Here is a 20,299-nt window from a genome sequence, read left to right as displayed (position 1 = left end):
GTGTGTTGCATGCGTGCGTGCGTGCGTGTATGTTTGTTGTTATTTGTACGGTGCTGGTGGCGGTGGTGGAATATCCCAGTAAACAATTTTTGCCGAATTCGGTCCGATTTCTGTCAGAATCTCTGAAAAAATGTCCGATTCTGATTCCGAATTCCTTCCGATTTCGGTACGAAAGTTGTATGGACGTGGTCACCGAATTCGGAAAGATTTTCTGAAAAAATAGGAGAAAAAATTAGATTTTCGGAAAAGATTCGGAGGACAACTCCGAATTTCTGAAAGAAATCGGGCAGAATTCGTCTGGAAATTCGGCGAAATATTCAGATTTTCTGAAAGAAATCGGTCAGAATTCGAAAGAAAATTCGGAATAAAATTCAGATTTTCTGAAAAAAAAACGCTCAGAATTCGGGAGAAAGTTCCGATTTTCTGAAAGAAATCGTTCAGAATTCGGAAGAAATATCGAAAAAATCGTCACACCACTTAAAAATGAAAAAAAAAAACACATATTTATTTAAAAAACAAACAATTTATTTCGGGTTTCGTAAAAATGTAGTTTAAATATTACATCTATAATACATTTACATTATAAATATTGTTTTTATTAGGAACATAACATACAGTAGCACGTTTCTGTTTCAACTGCTAAACAAGAACTAAAAATAAAAAGCAGTGCACACAGAAAACCGGTATGTAGTTGTTTTTGCAATTTTTGTCCATCATATTTTTTTGGGAACGAAAGAGAAAGAGGCTGATTCACAACAACAACAAAACGCACATTTTTACAACGGAAAATCTAACAGTTCACAATAACAATAACAAATAGCATTTTTGCTTTGTTGTTGTTGAGATCTTGAAATGAATGATCACAACAACAACTACTATGGGAGAGAATGTGTCAAACCACCACCATCCGTTTACATGTGGGAGAGAATATGCCAGAGCAATAGACAATCTACTCTCTCCGTTTGTACATTTTTCGAGTTTTTTTTCGCTTAAAAACACAGGAAAATGTGCAGAAATTCTAAAAAAAAACGTTTAGAAAATCGGACCAATTTCTATCAGAAATTTCTGAAAAAAACGTCAGAAATTTCGGAAAAAAATCTAAAATCAGAGCAGTCGGAAAAAATTGTTTACTGGGATGTCTGCCTATGCCTTGTTTGGCTGACATACACGAAAGCCAACGATAAACATGATAATCGGTCAAGGTAGCCGAGAGAGAAGACACAAAAAAGCAAAACGACAACAAAAACATACACTGCCGTTGTGTTTTTGTTTTTTTTTTTGTTTGGGGGTTTTCAAATTGATTGATAGAGCCCATCAAAATCAAAGAGGGAGAGACAATGAGTACTGCAAAAAGAGTGCATGTGTGTGAGCAGGTGAGAGAGGGAGGCAATTTGTGGGTGGTGTCTGTTAGACGACAATAAAGCATGTGTTAATTTTATGTCTATCAATCCGATTAGAGGGGTTTAAAACGCATTGATGGGGAGTTTGATTATTTTTTAAAAGATATTTAAGTAGTTTTCAGGGAAAATTTGTATTGAAAAAGGAAACTTCTATTTTACTGAGAAAGCCTTCCCTAGTCAATGATATAGCATTTTTGGGGGTTTTAATAAATTTTTTAATGTAGGTATAACATAACTCTGTTTAGGCCATTTTTTAGATTATTTCCTTCAAAAGATGCTTATTTTTTTGTCATTTGGCTTAACAATATAAAAATACATAAAAATTACATTTCTTATTCCCAAATCCCACAAAAAAAAAAAATATATATCAACAACAATAACCTATTCATGTTTAAATTGCACATTGTCTTTGCATGAAATCCAGTTTGTCAGTCAGTCCTTGAAAGGATTTCAACGAACAAAAGTCAAGTTGCACATTTTTAAATAACTTTTTTGTTTTTGTTGTTGTTGTTGTTGTTCTTTTGTTTTGCCTACCTACCAATCTTCTTGAACTACAAAACTCATCGCATCGTCGTCGTACTTTGGACTGGTTGTTGTCAATGAAAATTGCCAAGGCACAAAACAACGAAACGAAAGAAGACAAGAGCTACAGCAACAGCAACAAAAGCAAAGCAAATGGATAAATAACCACAACACAAATCTACCACCATCATAGCCAGCCAAGTGCAGGCTTGTTAGCTGGGGCTAGGTATGCCTACTAACAGCCCGTCAGCCAGCCAACCAGCCATATACACAGCTACAACAACAACAACAATCATGGCTGGGGGAATCAACTTGTCCAACAACTAACTTAGCCATCCAATTGAAAATAAAATTTGCTGCTGTTGCTTTTGTTTTCTTTTCAGTTTTAAAATCGGTCGACCAACCAACCGAGCGACTCTTGGCCAAAAACTATTCTTGCACCACTGACTGACTGTCGGTACGCTTCGATGATGGTTGGTTGGGGTAGGCTGGCTGGTTGACTGCCTGCCTGCCTGTACGGCTGACTCTATTGTTCTTATTGTTGTTTCGCTTGTTGTTCGTTGTGAAGATGGTATTGATGTTGCTGTTGCCGCTTCTTCTGTTGTTGGCTGACTTGTTTTTCTTAGCAGCTTGTTTGGCTATTTAACAATTGGGAATAGCCGGTCGCTAGGTTGTTCGGTCGAAAAGCTTGATAAGAAAAAAGCAAAAGAAATACAAAAGATGTAACATATTAAAACTGGCTTGCTAATGGGAGATTTACGCTCACCACGAAGCCGGAGGTGCCTTACATTGTTTTTCAATTTTTCTGTAGAAGAGGGTTTACCAATCTACTGTAGATGGCCCAAGGTTCACAATATCTATAGATAATGGAATACGAAGTACATCTTCTGTGTAGAAGATGATCCGAGAATTTATTGAGAAGGCATATGTCCTGTAAATGACCCGCAGCTCATTCATCCAATCGTAGATGGTCCATGTACTCTATCGTAGATGACCCCAGAAATCATCTATACCATCGAATGTGACTCCAGGCCCTATCTACTTTATTGTAGATGGCCCGAGGGTATATCTACTCTATCGTAGATGACCCGAGAGGTCATCTACTTTATCGGAGATGAGCCGAGATCTCATCTAATGGTGGTAGGTGACCCAGGGCTTATCTACTCTATCGTAGATGACCCGAAGTCACATCTACTCTATTGTAGATGAACCGAGGTCACATCTACTCTATTGTAGATGGTCCGAGGGCACCTCTACTCTATCGTAGATGACCTAAGGGCACATCTACTCCATCGTAGATAATCAGAGGGCTTATTTACTCGACCGTATATGACCCGGGGGCACGTCTACTCTATGGTAGATGACCCGAGGGCACCTCTACTCTGTCATAGATGACCTCACGGCACATCTACTCCATTGTAGATGACCCCAAGGCACATCTTCTCCATTGTAGAAGACCGGAAGGCACATCTACTCTATCATAGAAGATCTGAGGACATATCAACTCCATCGTAGATGACCTAAGGACATATCTACTCCATCGTAGATAATCAGAGGGTTTATTTACTCGACCGTAGATGAGTCGAGGGCTCATATACTATATCGTAGATGACCCGGGGCACGTCTACTCTATGGTAGATGACCCGAGGGCACCTCTACTCTGTCGTAGATGACCTAATGGCACATCTACTCCATCGTAGATGACCCGTGAGCACATCTACTCTATTGTACATAATCAGAGGGCTTATTTACACCACCGTAGATGACTCGATGGTTCATATACTATGTCGTAGATGACCCGAGGGCACATCTACTCCATCCTAGATGACCCGTAGATGACCCGTAGATGACCTAAAGGCACATCTACTCCATCGTAGATGACCGCAAGGCACATATTCTCCATCGTAGAAGACCCGAAGGCACATCTACTCTATCGTAGATGACCTGAGGCATATCTACTCCATCTTAGATGACCCGTGGGCGCATCTACTTCATCGTAGACAATCAGAGGGCTTATTTACTTCGCCGTAGATGACTTGAGGGCTCATGTAGGCTATGTAGATTTTCTAAGTGCTCATCCGCCCTATCTTAAACATCCTGAGGCCGATCTATGGTGTCATAGATGGGACCTTAACTACTTGTTGCTAGTGGTCGATTTAAATGTACATTTACTTTGTAGTAGATCGTCCAAAGACCTCTCAAGGACCCCATGTTCCTCAATTCAACTGCCTGCCTGCCTGTTACAAACCCTTCGCCAAAACTAACCACACTTTCCCATTTCCAACAAAGCACCTCTTGCTGTGGTTTAGACAACAACTGAAACCAAAGGAGAAAAAGTGAAAAAAAAATTCAAACAAGAAAAATAGTAACGATTGTCGTCAGTCGCGCGTACTTATGTCTGTCAAGAGGAACCAGGGACCGGTTAGTGGGGTACAGATAGAGCGAAGAGACAAGACTCGCTGACTTGGGTGACTTACTTGACTTGTGGAAGTCGGCTACGAGCGAAGCCCACGAAACAGAAAACATTAAAAAATGAAGTAAATAAACCAAAACAACAACAACGACGACGACAACAACAATAGCCGGGACCGAAGCAGAAGAACAACAGCGGCATCAGTAGTGATAAAAACAAATGAAAAAAGAACATCATTGTGTTAGGAGGTCTCTTGGCTGAATGCGAAAAATGCCTTGGCGCTGGCTGCTGGTGCGCGCTTACGCTTGGTTGCCAATTTCTTGGACGCCGAGCAAAGAACAACGCAGTTGGGTAGAACTGCTGCTGCGGCTGTTCGTTCTGGGTCCCGACATATTCTTGTTTGGTTGGTTAGTTGGTCGCTCCGTTCGTCCGTCCGTCCGTCTGTCTGTCTGCCTTTTAGTTGATCTTGTAGTCGTTTTAGTCAATTGTGTGTTTCTCCGTTTGCCTTTCATTTCAACTTCTTCTTGTCTTTTTAGGTATTGTTTTGTTTGCAGTTTTTTCGCAGTTGTAATTTTTTGTATTGTTGTTGGATTTTTTTTTCGAAAAGCTATTTTTTAGTTTGTTCTCGTCTTGCTGTTTCTCCCTCTAGTTTCGTTTGGTCGAGAAACTAAAATGATATTTATAAATGCGGTGTTTTTTTCTGCTGCCGCTTCTAGATTTTCAGTACAGATGTTATTTCTGTTGTTTTTGATTTTTTTTTTTGTATTTTTTTCTTGTAATTTTGTTCATGATTTTTCAATAAAATGTAAACATTTGTTTTACATTTAATCTTGAAAATAATACCAAGAACAGCAAAAAAAACAGCAACTTATGAATGAGTCTCGAATAGCATAAAAACACCACAGAATGTGTAACGCCTAATCTTATCGTTCCACTTGCATTGACACGATATGCCATGGAGGACGGGCGGACGGCCATGTTGATGGCCATAATTCAGTCTGGTCATAACTGGAAAGAGGGTAAAGAAACATGGGGAAATGGAAAGTAGTTTCCAAGAAAATGGAAATATGCACTACACAGGAAACATGGATATTTTCTGTGAGAAAACATTATCCGGATAAAATTTTCTATACGAAAACATTGTATGGATAAAATTTTCTATAAGAAAATGTTATCCGGATAAAATCTTCTGTACGAAAACCTTATACGGATAGCATTTCCCGTACAACAATTATCCGGATAACATTTTATAGACGAAAACCTTATCCGGATAAAATTAACTGTACGAAAAGCTCATCCGGATAAAATTTTCTATACAAAAACCTTATATGGATAAAATTTTCTTTACGAAAACCTTATTCGGATGACATTTTCTGTACGAAAACCTAATCCGGATAACATTTTCTAACCGAAAAAATTATCCGGATAACATTTTCTTTACGAAAACCTTATTCAAATAACATTTTCCCTACGAAAACCTTATCCGGATAGCATTTTCTATACGAAACCCTTAACCGGATAATATTTTCTATACGAAACATTTTCCGGATAACATTTTCTCTGGAAAACCCTATCCGGATAACATTTTCCACTCGAAAACCTTATCTGGATAACATTTTCCACTCGAAAACCTTATCCGGATAACATTTTCCACTCGAAAACCTTATCCGGATAACATTTTCTATTCGAAAACCTTATCCGGATAACATTTTCCCTACAAAAACATTATCCGGATAAAATTTTCTATACGAAAAACTTATCCGGATAACATTTTCTCTACTAAAATCTTATCCGGATAATATTTTCTATACGAAAACCTTATTCGGATAAATTTTTATACTCGAAAGCCTTATCCGGATAACATTTTCTATACGACCACTTTATCCGGATAGCCTTTTCTATGGAAAACCCTTATCCGGATAATATTTTCTATACGAAAACCTTATCCGGATAACTTTTTCTATACGAAAACCTTATCCGGATAATATTTTCTGGACGAAAACCTTATCTGGATAACATTTTCTAGGCGAAAACCTTATCCGGATAACATTTTCTAGACGAAACCCTTATCCGGATAACATTTTCTAGACGAAAACCTTATCCGGATAACATTTTGTAGACGAAAACCTTATCCGGATAACATTTTCTAGACGGAAACCTTATCCGCATAACATTTTCTATAGGAAATCCTTATCCGGATATTATTTTCTAGACGAAAACATTATCCGGATAAAATTTTCTATACGAAAACCTTATCCGGATAACATTTTCTGTATGGAAACATTATGCGGATAACATTTTCTATACGAACACCTTACCCGGATAATATTTTCTATACCAAAACCTTATCCGGATAACATTTTCAGTACGTAAACCTTATCCGGATAACACTTTCTATGCGAAACCCTTATCCGGATAACACTTTCTATACGAAACCCTTATCCGGATAACACTTTCTATACGAAACCCTTATCCGGATAACATTTTCGATACGAAAACATTATCCGGATAACATTTTCTATAGGAAAACATTATCCGGATAACATTTTCTATACGAAACCCTTATCCGGATAACATTTTCTAGACGAAAACCTTATTCGGATAACATTTTCTATTCGAAAACCCTATCCGGATAACATTTTCTGTATGGAAACATCATGCGGATAATATTTTCTATACGAAAACCTTATCCGGATAATATTTTCTATACGAAAACCTTATCCGGATAACATTTTCTATAGGAAAACCTTATCCGGATAACATTTTTGATACGAAAACATTATCCGGATAACATTTTCTATAGGAAAACCTTATCCGCATGAAATTTTCTATGCGAAACCATTATCCGGATAAAATTTTCTATACAAAAATCTTATCCGGGTAACATTTTCTAGACGAACACCTTATCCGTATAAAGATTTCTATGCGAAACCATTATCCGGATAAAAGTTTCTTGACGAAAACCTTATCCGGATAATATTTTCTATACCAAAACCTTATCCGGATAACATTTTCACTATGAAAAACTTATCCGGATAACATTTTCTATACGAAAACATTATCCGGATAACATTTTCTGACGAAAACCTTATCCGAATAACATTTTCTAGACGAAACCCTTATTCGGATAACATTTTCTATTCGAAAACCCTATCCGGATAACATTCTCTTTACGAAAACCTTTTTCGGATAAAATATTCAGGACGAAACCCTTATCCGAATAACATTTTCTATACGAAAACCTTATTCGCATAACATTTTCTATAGTAAATCCTTATCCGGATATTATTTTCTAGACGAAAACATTATCCGGATATAAGTTTCTATACGAAAACCTTATCCGGATAAAATTTTCTAAAAGAAAGCTTTATTTGGATAACAATTTCTTTACGAAAACATAATCCGGACAAAATTTTCTGTACGAAAACCTTATCCGGATAACATATTCTATACGAAAACCTTATTCGGATAAAATTTTCTGTATGGAAACATTATGCGGATAACATTTTCTATACGAAAACCTTATCCGAAACCTTATCTGGATAATATTTTATATACAAAAACCTTATCCGGATAACGTATGATACACGAAGACATTTTCTGGATAACATTTCCTGTACGAAATCCTCGTCCGGATAGCATTTTCTATACAAAACCTTATCCGGATAAAATTTCCTAGGCCAAAACATTATTCGGATAAAATTTTCTGTACGAAATCTGTGTCCGGATTACATTTCCTATACGAAGACTGTGTCCGGATAATATTACAAAACAACATTTTCTCATTATAATATCAAAATTGTCCGCATTTGAAATTGACCCAGAAGAGAATCGATGCACCCGACTTCCACTTCATTTTCGTGTTCAAATTTCAGTTTTTGCTGCTGTGTTTCTGGTTCTTTTTTCGTATTTTTGTTCTGCATTATTTAACTATTATGGGTCAATATCATGCAACTGAACCATTGCAACTCCCAGTGATGATGATTCCAAAGTCAGCACTTCATCATCTTTTCAGCATCGACGGCCTCAATGGCTTTTCAATGAATTTTAAATATGGCTGCTGTGTGCAGATGCTGCTGGTTTTTTATGCTGCCGCCTGTATCTGTTCTTTTCTGTTCTCCTTCTTTTTTTTTTGCTGCTGTAATATTGCCTGCAGCTTCGTCTTTTTTTTTTTGCTTTGCTATTTGCGTTTACGCTTGTCGTCGTAACATTAAAAATTCACAAAGAAATTGCCTCGAAATCGAATCTAGTCACTTGAGACTTTGACTTTGACAATGCCATAGCAGGCTGACTGGCTGGCTGGCTGGCTGGCAGCAGGCAGTAATGGTGTTGGGGTTTTTGATGCAGCAGCCTTCGATGCAGTCCGTAGCAGAGTTTAGATGCCTCTGTTGGCTCCACAACAACAACAATGCAATTTACTAGATTTTGTAAAGCTGCAAAAAAAAGACGTAAACAAGAAAACTTACATATTTTCAAAATGTCAAAGAACAAAACAAGAAGAACATGGAAAAAGAAGAAGATGACTAAATGGAGTTCATAAAGGGGAGAGAGAGGGAGAAGAAAATTGAAATAAAAAGAAGGGGAGAAAAAAGAAGAAACTTTTTTAGATTTTGATTTTTAACTAGAATCTGAGACTCTATTACAGTTCATAGATATCGGAAAGAGGTATCTTTTTGTGAACCGAGCTTTTCTCGGCCAGGGTCTGGCACCTGAGTTCATGCTGTAATGGATTTAGGCATTTGACACCAACAATTTTGACATTAAAAACTTATAAAGTCTAATTAAATCAATGTTCACTTGGGTTATGTGCCTCTATTCCAGTTTTTCTGTGCTAAATCACTTCCCGCTGTTCCCCCTCTACCTCCCCCCTCCCATTGTCATTGAAAGGGAAAACAGCAAATCTCATTTAATAGCTCTATAGCTAAATGTTGGATTTTTATCGCCCGCTGTTTGCTTGGCATTTTCCATTAGTTGCTATTTTTGTTGTTGTTGTTTTTGTTCTTGCTTACGCCAACATCCAACAACTTCTCTAATGGAGATTTAATGCTTTTCTAGTTTGTTATTTGTTATTGTTGCCGTATGTATTTGTCCATATGTTCCGACATTTGCTTTCAATTTTTATTTAATTTTTTTGCACAAAGAGGGCCATACCAAACCAAATGCTGCCACATGGCTGGCTCGCTCGCTCTTGACACCAGACATTTACACAGTGGCCATCATAATTCACACAATGCTCGCTGCAGGTTCTCTGTGTGTGTCTGACGTGATTTCCTGTATCTCTCTTTTCGCATCTCTACCAAATGTTGGTAGCCAAGCGATGGAGGAGTTTTCCGCTGTTTTTTTTTCTTGCTGTGTTTTTTTGTTGGCATTTACGTCAGAGGCGAACTCCATTAGTAAGAGTTGGTTGGCAGAGTTACCTTGACTTTAGCTGCACCACTGTGTAGGGGGAGACCTCTTCAACTATGCAAAAATTAGATTTCTGTCTCTAACATAATTAGCTCAAAAAAAAGCACAGTGGGATATTTTGTGCGTTTTTACAAGAAAATATCCGGATAGCATTTTCAAGACGAAGCCTTTATCCGCATAACATTTTAACTTATCCGGATAAATTTTCTATGCGAAAACCTTATTCGAATAACATTTCCTATACGAATCCATCCTTATCCAGATAACATTTTCTATGATATACCATATTCGGAAAAAATCATCCATGCGATAACCTTATCCGGATAAATTTTCTTATACTTATCCGGATAAAATTTTCTAGGCGAAACCCTTATCCGAAAATGATTTTCTCTAAGAAAATTTTATCCGTTTAACGCTTTCTAGGCGAAAATGTTATCCGGATAACATTTGCTATTCGAAAACTTATCCGGATAACATTTTTTATCGGAAAACCTTATGCGGATAATATTTGCTATTCGAAAACTTATCCGGATAACATTTTTTATCGGAAAACCTTATGCGGATAATATTTTCTATCCGAAAATCTTATCCGGATAACATTTGCTATTCGAAAACTTATCCGGATAACATATACTATTCGAAAACGTTTTCCGGATAACATTTTCTATTCGAAAACCTTTTCCGGATAACATTTTCCATTCGAAAACGTTTCCCGGATAACATTTTCTATTCGAAAACCTTTTCCGGATAACATTTTCTATTCGAAAACCTTATCCGGATAACATTTTCTATTCGAAAACCTTATCCGGATAACATTTTCTATTCGAAAACCTTATCCGGATAACATTTTCTATTCGAAAACCTTATCCGGATAACATTTTCTATACGAAAACATTATCCGGTTAACATATTTTATGTGAAACCTTATCCGGATAACATTTTCTATACCAAACAAATTATCCCGAAAACTTTTTCTGTATTGAAAAATTACCGGATGATGCCTTCCCCGCGAAAACATTATCCGTACAAATTTTTCTAACCTGCATCCCACGGCAGTGCATTTTGTATTTCTTTTTTTTCCTGCTGCTTTAAATTTGGTTTTTTCTTTATTCGATTGCCGAGTGCATCGGTACGAAGAGAAAACGAAATGTTCTCTCGCTCTGTGTATCCTCCCTCATCTCATGTTTTCGTATAATTTCATTGGTTTGTCGCCGTTTGTTGCTATTTTTTTATTTTCTGCAAATATTCGCCTAAATTGCTAACAAACAAATCAAGTGCAATTTTGCATGCAACAAACATTTGTGGCAACATAGAAAACATGTACATTCATGCACACAAACATAGCGACACATATATATATATATAACTTCCTCTCTGCTGCACTCTCGCTTTTTTGGTGGGTATCTCTTGTTTATGTTGTTATTCTTTTCGAGGCTGAACTTTATCTGACTCTCCGACAAAGAACACCTATTGCTCCCCTTTATTTTGCATTTCTGACGGAGAGAGAGAGTGCATTTCAGCTGTGCATGCTGGTCTGCACGTTTACCATTCTGCATGACGTTCGTAGCGAAACATGAATGCCAGAATATGCATCGTGTACGAATGTGTGTTTTTGTTTTCATTACAACGTAATGAGTAAGGAGGGAGGGAGGGGGGGAGGGAGGGAGGGTGGTTTGGCTGCCTGGTTACAACTGTGGCCGCCTGACTCTGTTTGGTTGGGTATGCAACGCACAATGGTTTATTTGTTGTTTCTCTCTCTCTCTCTCTCTCCCTACATGTTTTATGATTTGTTGTTTATTTCATATTCCTCGTCGTTGTCGTCCGTCGTTTGCGTTGCCAAACGATTGCATTGCGTTCTTTCTGAAAAATTCCTAACCTACACCACATGAAAATTATTGCGATGTCGGTCGGTCGTTCGTTGGTTCTCCTATCTTTATTATGGTGGTGCTTGCTCATTACCGCGCGCTCTCTTTCTCACTCTCTCCCCGCCAACTTGCGCCTATCTATCTCTCCGAGTGCTTAATGTACTCTAGGGGGTTTGTTCTGGGCTTTCGTTGTCTGTTGGCATTCTACGGGACCCCGACCGATAACAATGGGAGCAGGGTTCCCCTTTCGGCCCCTTAAACAGATAGGCAGACATACAGAAATGTTCCTACATAATAGCTATGGTATAAATAAATAAATAAACAAAACGTTTTTAATCTAAATACAATAACAAATAATACAGAACCCTCCAAAGGAGAACTGAAGTAAAACCCCCCTGACGACACGCCGATAATGAAAACAAGTTGACGGTGAAGTTTGGTGTTTTTCTTGAATTCTAGGGTGGGGAGGGAAGGAGAATAAGGCCAGCAATTGAGTTGTGGATATTGTTTATTGACAAAACATTAAAACAATAATAACTCTTCTTCTTGAAACCAACTAAAATAAGTAGTTCTGGGAAGGCACTTTGTTGTGACGTCAGCGGCTCTGCTGCTGCGATATCTGTCTGCAATATAGGATGTTACAATTGTTATTGAAGTAGTTGTAAGGAAATGTTAATCTTTGATTAAACAAAGTAATTGTCGGAAAAAAGATGAAGATGGAGAAAAATAAACATAGATTTATTGTGATCACCCTCCACCAGCGCATAGGAAGGAGGGTATAGGAGGTGGAGGTAGAGGTAGAGGGTATATTGACTTTGTCATTCTGTTTGTAACTCCTCGAAATACTCACTTCAGACCCAACAAAGTATATATATACAGGTTGAGATGAAAAAACTGCAGCCAACAACAGATTGCTGTCATTTCTAAGCCACTCCTCCGACAGCTGTTTAAAATATTCCAGTGACAGTTCATTATATTGTTTACAAGCGTACAATAGCTTTTTGGTAAGAATTTTCCAGAAAAAAGTTATTCGTGACGGAATTTCAGCGTGATAGTAAGATTTCTTTATATTTGACTGGAAAACCACAAGTGGCTATCGCAGCGGTGCTCAAAACCGTATTCTAGAACATGAAGAGAAAAAAGATATAATTTAAGAGAAAATTAAAATTCTGTTTTTCTTTATATTTTACGGTTCTATTTAATTGTTTTTAAACACGAATGTTTGCCAAAATAGTTTATAAAGCAAATGGATAAAAAATATTTGTATAAATAATGACTTAACACTGTTTTATTCTTGATTTAAATAAGCAAAGAGAAATTTGACTGAAAAGAGATATTTCTTTTTGAGCACCGCTGCTATCGTAAGATCACTGCAGCATTTAAATGTGAAAAGTCTTTTGTGTTCCGTACCATCGCTCGTTACCGATTACGTGATACTGGTAGCCCGACGTTAAGGAAGTGGCGGAAGAAAACAGCAAAATCAGCTGAAGTGGTTCGAAAAGTAAAGAAGCGACTTGATCGAAATTCGCGTCGCAGTGGCCGCAAAATGGCTCGTGAGTTGAAAATCTCGCTATATTCCATTCGGCAAATATTGAAAAAATGAGCCCGACGTAAAGCCATTGAAATTCCAAAAATTGCAAAAACTTACACCGCAACAGAAAGAAAATAGACTCAAAAGAGCTAAAGAATTGCTTCGCTTGGCCGAAAGTGGTGACCTACCGAATTTGGTTTTTTCAGATTTCTCCAATGAGAAAAAATTCGTTGTCCAACAGTTTGTAAACAAACAAAATGATCCGCTCGTGTCTACTTGCCAAAGAGGTCAGCTGAAAATGTGCACCTTCGGTTGGCCAGCACAACTCAAGGGCCGCCCATGGTGATGGTGTGGGCCGCCATACCAGCCGATGGTCGCTCTCCACTCGTATAAATCGACTGTGGCATCAGAATAAATTCCCAACATTACTGCGAAAATATTGTGGAGGGTGTATTAAAGCCTTGGACACGCAAAACATTTTGGCCGCATATCTTGGACATTCCAACAGGACTCAGCACCATGGCACTCAGCACGCGCCAACCAAGAATGGTTACAAAATGAGGTTCCTTGGAAAGCAAGGTTGGCACTAAAAAATACCAAAGTGTAGATCACCTCAAGCAAGCGCTTCGCCAGGAATGGGCCAAAATACCGCAGAGCAATATTCGGGCAGCGTGTGGGGGTTTCATTGGCCGTTTGAAGTCTATATTTCGTGCTAAACGTGACCAATTCCAACAAATCTAAACTTATTCTAAAATTTGATGCTATTTCCGACATTTTATGCTGGGCATGCGGGGAAGTTGATGAAATGTAGATTCTTTTCTCTGCCAATGTCCAGCGTTTGCAAATATCGGAGTCGAAATTCTTAGGGGACGACTCCATACCAGACCTTAATCAGGTCGTAGTAAATGAAATAAAACTGTTAAAGGTTGAAATAAGAAACCCTAAACATCCCGTCCTCCAAAGACTCTAAATTTGGTTGTCACAAAGATCTTCTTTCTGATCGTCTATGGTGACTTTCCCCTAGTCTTACCTCAAGAGCCGCTTAAGATCGTCTATATAACAAGCATTTATTTTGGCCTAAAAGACTTTTTCTCTTGTATTTGAAGACTAGCTTCCTGACGCCTTTTGAAAACGCTTATTATTCTATCTTCGACCAAAGACCGCCCTACAAGACTTCCTCTGTCGGCCATTTAAAACCCACATTTCGTCTGGTCTCATTTTAGTGACATCTTGTCTAAATAGACCCTCTTCTGATTCCTTTGTGCCCGCTGTAGATTTACCCTACAGGTTATGTATGAATTCTCCCTTCCTTTAACTAACAAGTAAAAAGCTATAGGTTCGGCCGGGCCGAACTTTGAATACCCTCCTTGAATACCCCTAAAATCCGTAAAAAATTCTGTTATCGAATGTAGCCGTATATTAGGATCTATACGACGATGTGGACCTGCATAGGCAGCTTTTGTCATATGCTATTACAATATTCAAGTGCGAAACTTGAAAAAATCTATTTAAAATGTAGCTAAAATCATTAAAATACCGAATATAGGGAGGTACCATGGGGGTTATAAAACGTGGACCTGCACAGATAATTTCCTGGCATAGGCTGTAGTATCCATTAGGAACTTCAAATACAAAATTTGAAAGAATTCCGGTAAATAATGTCGCTAAAATCATCAAAATACCGAATATCGGGGGTACTATTATATGGGGGCTATACGAAGACGTGGACCTGCTCAGACAATTTTCTGTCATAGGCTGTAGTATTCATTACGAACTTCAAATGTGAAATTTGAACCAATTCCGGTAAATAATGTCACTAAAATCATCAAAATACCGCATATCGGGAGGTACCGTTATATGGGGGCTATACGAAGACGTGGACCTACATGGCCCATTTTAAATACCAAAAGTCCTGCAGACATAATACACATTTGAGTAAATTTTTATCAACTTACTTCATTTCGGTTAGAAGCTAGAGCCATTTCCACAGACGGACAGAGGGATAGACGAAGGGGCATTGCTAAATCGACAAAGAATTTTATGCTGATCAAGAATATATATACTTTGTGGGGTCTAAAATGTAGATTTCGAGGTGTTACAAACGGAATGACAGACTTAATATACCCTCCATACTATGGTGGAGGGTAAAAAAATAATTCACTTTGGTCTTCCACTAATTTCTTGCATTCCCTTGAGTCTCTCTCTCCTGTTCTCCCTCAGCCCTCTTCTCCAGTTGATATCCCTAGTCATAAAAACTAAGTCGAAATTTGCTACTGATTTGCATTTGCCCCCCACAACAAGCTTTTGGTTTTTTGGCCTATATTGACTTAAGTGTATGTTCACCAGGACATTTGACATTTTTTTGCCTCTCTTTTCAACCTAACCTAACCTAACATCTGGTCATCTAAATAGGTTCATGGTCGAATCCTTCTCCCGGAGAAAATCATGATAGTTCGCCATAAAATCTGTCTTCTTCTCATTCTTAGAAGCTTCGTTTAGTTGCCTGTATATCACTTTCGAAAGCGGTCTCATGTTATTTATATTACGGCAAGACTTTTCCCCATTTCGAAGGAAGTTTTAAATTTTAAATTTTAAATCTCTTCGAACCGTAGAGGTAATGGTCACTTCTGAACATTCTTCTATACATCCTCTCATTTCCATTACTACTCTACACTTCATACATGCATACATACATACATAAACATGTAACAAATTTAGAAATCCCTCATTCACTTTAAAATTACAAAGCAAAGTCGGCGGGCACAGGAAAATAAAGACAAAAGTCTCGACTGGCGACCCCCCAAGAATAACAGAAAATGGTTTGGGGTAGGCCATGGTTGGTTTTTTGGGCATGACAAGAAATTCTAGCTGAAGCTTAACTCCCCGGCTCCTTTTTCCCACAGCAGACAGGCAAGGCAGCAGCAGCAATTGAAGTAAATATCACGAATCAATGACGACGATGACGAAGGCAAAGACGTCGACATACTCACTTTTCAATTTAGGGGGCACAAAATATGCTGCGCAGACATTGATGATTACACACACACACACACACAAACACAACGTATACGGCAACTTGGGTACTTCTTCCCTTATTTCCCTTTTCTGGTTATTTTTGTTGTTGTTATTTTTTGCATGGCAGACATATCCTCAGTTGTAAATTTTTACAACAAATAAACATGAGACAGACAGATTGACAGAGGGACAGAGAGACAGACAGACATTCAGTCAGTCAGTCTGTTGGTCTTTGCAACGGCCATGATAACGATAACGAATAAAGGAGACGGGCGACAAAGACATAAGCATGCGTCTGTCTGTCTGTCTTCGTATTCCTGCCGCCCTCCATTTCGCAAAATATGCCAAAGTTCCACACAACAACGTCTGGATTGGGTTAGGTTAGGTTTCGGTGCGGTTCGGTTCGGTTAATGTTGGCAAAATTGTTGTCTGCTGTTGTTGTTTGTTTTTTCTCATGGTTCCTCAATTCGGTTTTCTTCTACTCGTCTCATTTTCGTTTGCTGCGTTGTTGTTGTTGCTGCTGCTGTTCTCCTCTGCTACCGTCGTTGCGTCGTTGTAATTTGTGGCCCCTATAATGTTGAGCCCTCTTCGTTTTATTTCGCATAGAACTTTTTTGTGGTTGTTTTTTTTTTTTTTGGTTTTCAGTTTTGTTGCTTTACGAGACAAAAGAACCGTATCTCATCTTATTTCCCAGCGGAAATTTATGAGGGTCGTTGTGGGAAACTTGTTTTTGTTGTCGATTTTTTTTCAATAGTAGAATAATTTTTAAAAAAAAAATGATGAAAAGTTTGGAAAGTTATAAAACTGGCATTTCAATAAATTACATCGTAAAGTCCCTGACATGATAGTGAAGATTGTATTTTTCAGTTTCAGGATACAAAATATTATTTTGGCTGTAGCCTAGTATTTTCCATGCCAGGACGGCTCCTATTTTCACCTAATACTCCATATAGATTTTAAGCCAAAAAATGCCTTCTGGTAGCCTATTAAGCTTTCTTTCTTGAGGAGTCTTAAGGCTATGTTCGATCTCTGCTATCATGGTTCGTTTCTTATCTTCTACAAAGATTCCCTCATAGTCTCCTAAAAAGGATCTCTCCTGGTTATCTATTTAGACAGTCCCACAGTCTATTACGATTCTCTTCCGGGCATTTAAAAAGGCCTTTATATTCGGTACAAAAAAATTTTTATTATCCCATATTTTTCTATTTTAAATGTCCTGGTATATTTCTCTTCCGGCTTAAAACACTCAATTCTGACTCTCTTTCTGGACGCAATAAAAACTCGCTTCTGTTCGCATTTTAGGCCTATGGTCACCTATTAAGACATAGTTCTTTTCCTCTACAATAACTTCTTTCTGGTCTCAATGCTGAATTCCCTCAGGTCGTCAAACAAATTTCTTCCTGGGCATATATTCGTACTTTTTAAGTTTGCCTAGAATGGTTCCCACCTAGCCTTCCCCATGAATTCCCTTCTTGGCTCTATAAAGACCCCTTTTAAATACTGGCTGTCGGTGTTAGATTAAGATCTCTCGTCTCAATATTTTCTTCTGTCGTCTACTAAGGCTTCTTTATCGTCTGTAAACAGTTCGTCTACTTAACTAAAACTTCGCTCGACTATGGAGATGTTCTTCAGATTCTATTTTAAGGTTTAAAACGGATTCAATTACTTTTCGATAGGCATCTTCTCAGTTTTCTTCAGGTCTCCTCTGTCTTTAGATCTCCTAAATGGGTTTTCTTCATATCATCGGAGACTCATATCTTATTACCTATGAAAATCATCATTACTCTTTTTTAGCGGAGCTCAAATCAGACTCCTTTTTTACTCGCCAGCCGGAGTGTCGAAAAGTAGGAAATTTGCACGATTTTTCAATTTTAACTCTGTGGGAATGCTTACGATTTGCTCCTGTTGGCCCAAAGAGAGTAAGAGTGGCAAACACTTAAAGAGCACTCGGCACGAATATAATTGGTTCAATATGCAGCGGATTTTACTATCACTCAAAAACGCGCAAAGCCTTTTCGCTCTTATTCGAGTGATAGAAAAATAGAGTATGCTCGCAATAGCACATAGGCTCGAATTCGAGCGACTCTCGTACTTTACTTGAATTGGACCAGGCATTTTGCAGATATATTCTTTAGTGTAGTTCAATAGCTACCGTAACTTTCCTCGCTTTTATGTTATGTGGAAGCTCTCACGAGTTACTCCAGATTCAAAAATAATAAGAATGGGAGTCTAAATTCCCGAAGTAGAGAGGGAGTGTCAAAAACTAAAACAGTACTTGGCTCGAAAATAATTTGTTCGCACAAAGCCTATTCGCTATTATAGATTATATTATAGAAATATAGAGAATGCTCGGAAAAGAACTTAGGCTCGAATTCGACTTTACTTGAATTCGAGCGAGGATGTTGGAGCTATGTTCTTTATTTATGTCGCAAACTATTACTGCCCAGCTCCTGCCTGATCTGCTCCCAAACTCCCTTCGTGTCGCCTTCAAAGACTACCATCTGGTTGTCTTTAAAGGGCCCCGTTCAGCTGGTCTGTTTTTTGGTCTTTGAAAAATAATGTCTTCCTTTCCGAAATTCTTTATTTTGAGACTCTTTGGAATTCTTGAACGAAATACTTCAATTGAAGTATTCACTGAAAATAGCGGTTGAACTTGTTAAATCGGGGCTATATGAAGACCCTGGACCTGCAGAGACGATTTTCTGTCACAGGCTGTAGTACCTATGAGGAACTTCAAAGACGAAATTTCAAACAATATCGGTGAATATTGTACCCAAAATCATCAAAATATCGAATATAGGGAGGTACTGATATATGGGGCCTATACGAAGACCTGGACAAATTTCTGACAATTTTCTGTCTGAAAAAAAAACGAATTATGCTTCGTTTTTTTTAAGAGAGCAATTTTAATTGAAATCGTTCAACAGTTCATTTATGTTAATCGTTCAAAATGTTCAATTGAAATCGGGATCTATATAACACTACCTGGAGATCCATCCTGAGAAGGCAGTTATTTTATGATTTATGTGGACCAAAGAGCAAATTTAGCTGTAGATTAAAGAGAACTGGAGGAGCCCGAGTGAACACTTGAAATGACATAGTCCATTGGAAGACATTGTTCATTAGTTCCAAGGATTATTTAAAAAAAAAACTGTGAGGTCATGGTCCAAAGACTTTAAATCTGGTCGTCACAAAGTTTTATTTACTGATGGCCAATGGTGACCATCCCCTGGTCTTACCTCGAGAGTCACTTAAGATCTTCTCTATAGCAAGTATTTATTTTGGTCTAAAAGACTTTTTTCCGGGGTATTAAAATGCTAGCTTCCTGGCGCCTTTTGGAAACGGTTGTTATTCTATCTTCGATCAAAGACCGCCCTACAAGACTTCCTCTGTCAGTCTTTGAATACCAACTATAGACTCGAATTACTTCCCCATTTTGGTGAATTTTCGTCTGGTCTCATTTTCGTGGCCTCTGATCTAAATAGACCCTCCTCTGATTCCTTCGCGTCAGCTATAGGTTAACCCAACATGTTATCTATAAATTCTATTAACTGTAAAAAGCTGTAAGTTGTAAAGCTGTAACTTTGAATACCCTCCACTATTTGGAACAAATTTGGAAATTTTCAAAAAAAAAAAACCTTAAAAATTCTGTTAAAATCTGAAAAATATTGTTATAAGCCATTAATACATTTATGTGAAACTTGAAAAAAAATCGGTGAATAATGTAGTTAAATTTATCAAATACCGAATATCGGGAGGTGCCGTTATATGGGGGCTATACGAAGACGTGGACCTGCACAGACAATTTTCAGCCATAGGCTGTAGTACTCATTACGAACTTCAAATACCAAATTTGAAATAGTTCCGGTAAATAATGTCTCTAAAATCATTAAAATATCGAATATCGGGGGGTACCGTTATATAGCCCATATATACAAAAACGGGCACCTACATGGCTCATTTTCTGTCTTAGGCTGTAGTATCCATTACGAACTTCAAATACCAAATTTGTATCCATTTCGAGCCTCAAATACCAATTTTGAAACAATGTAAATAATGTCGCTAAAATCAATAAAATATGTCGCTATAAAAATATGTCAATTTTGTCCTCGATTGTGCCTGATTTCTTGCCGTCCCTTGAGTCTCT

General features: G+C 37.9%; 1 protein-coding gene across 1 annotated transcript in view; it reads left to right on the top strand.

Annotated features, from left to right (window-relative positions):
• Nucleotides 1-20,299, top strand: part of LOC105262291 (ecdysone receptor) — a 188,085-nt gene that overhangs the window by 4,380 nt on the left and 163,406 nt on the right. The window lies entirely within an intron of this gene.

Source organism: Musca domestica, unplaced genomic scaffold, assembly GCF_030504385.1.
Source record: "Musca domestica strain aabys unplaced genomic scaffold, Musca_domestica.polishedcontigs.V.1.1 25, whole genome shotgun sequence".
Lineage (NCBI taxonomy): Eukaryota > Metazoa > Arthropoda > Insecta > Diptera > Muscidae > Musca > Musca domestica.
The sequence above is the reverse complement of the archived record's forward strand: the minus strand, read 5'-3'. Positions and strand labels throughout refer to the sequence as shown.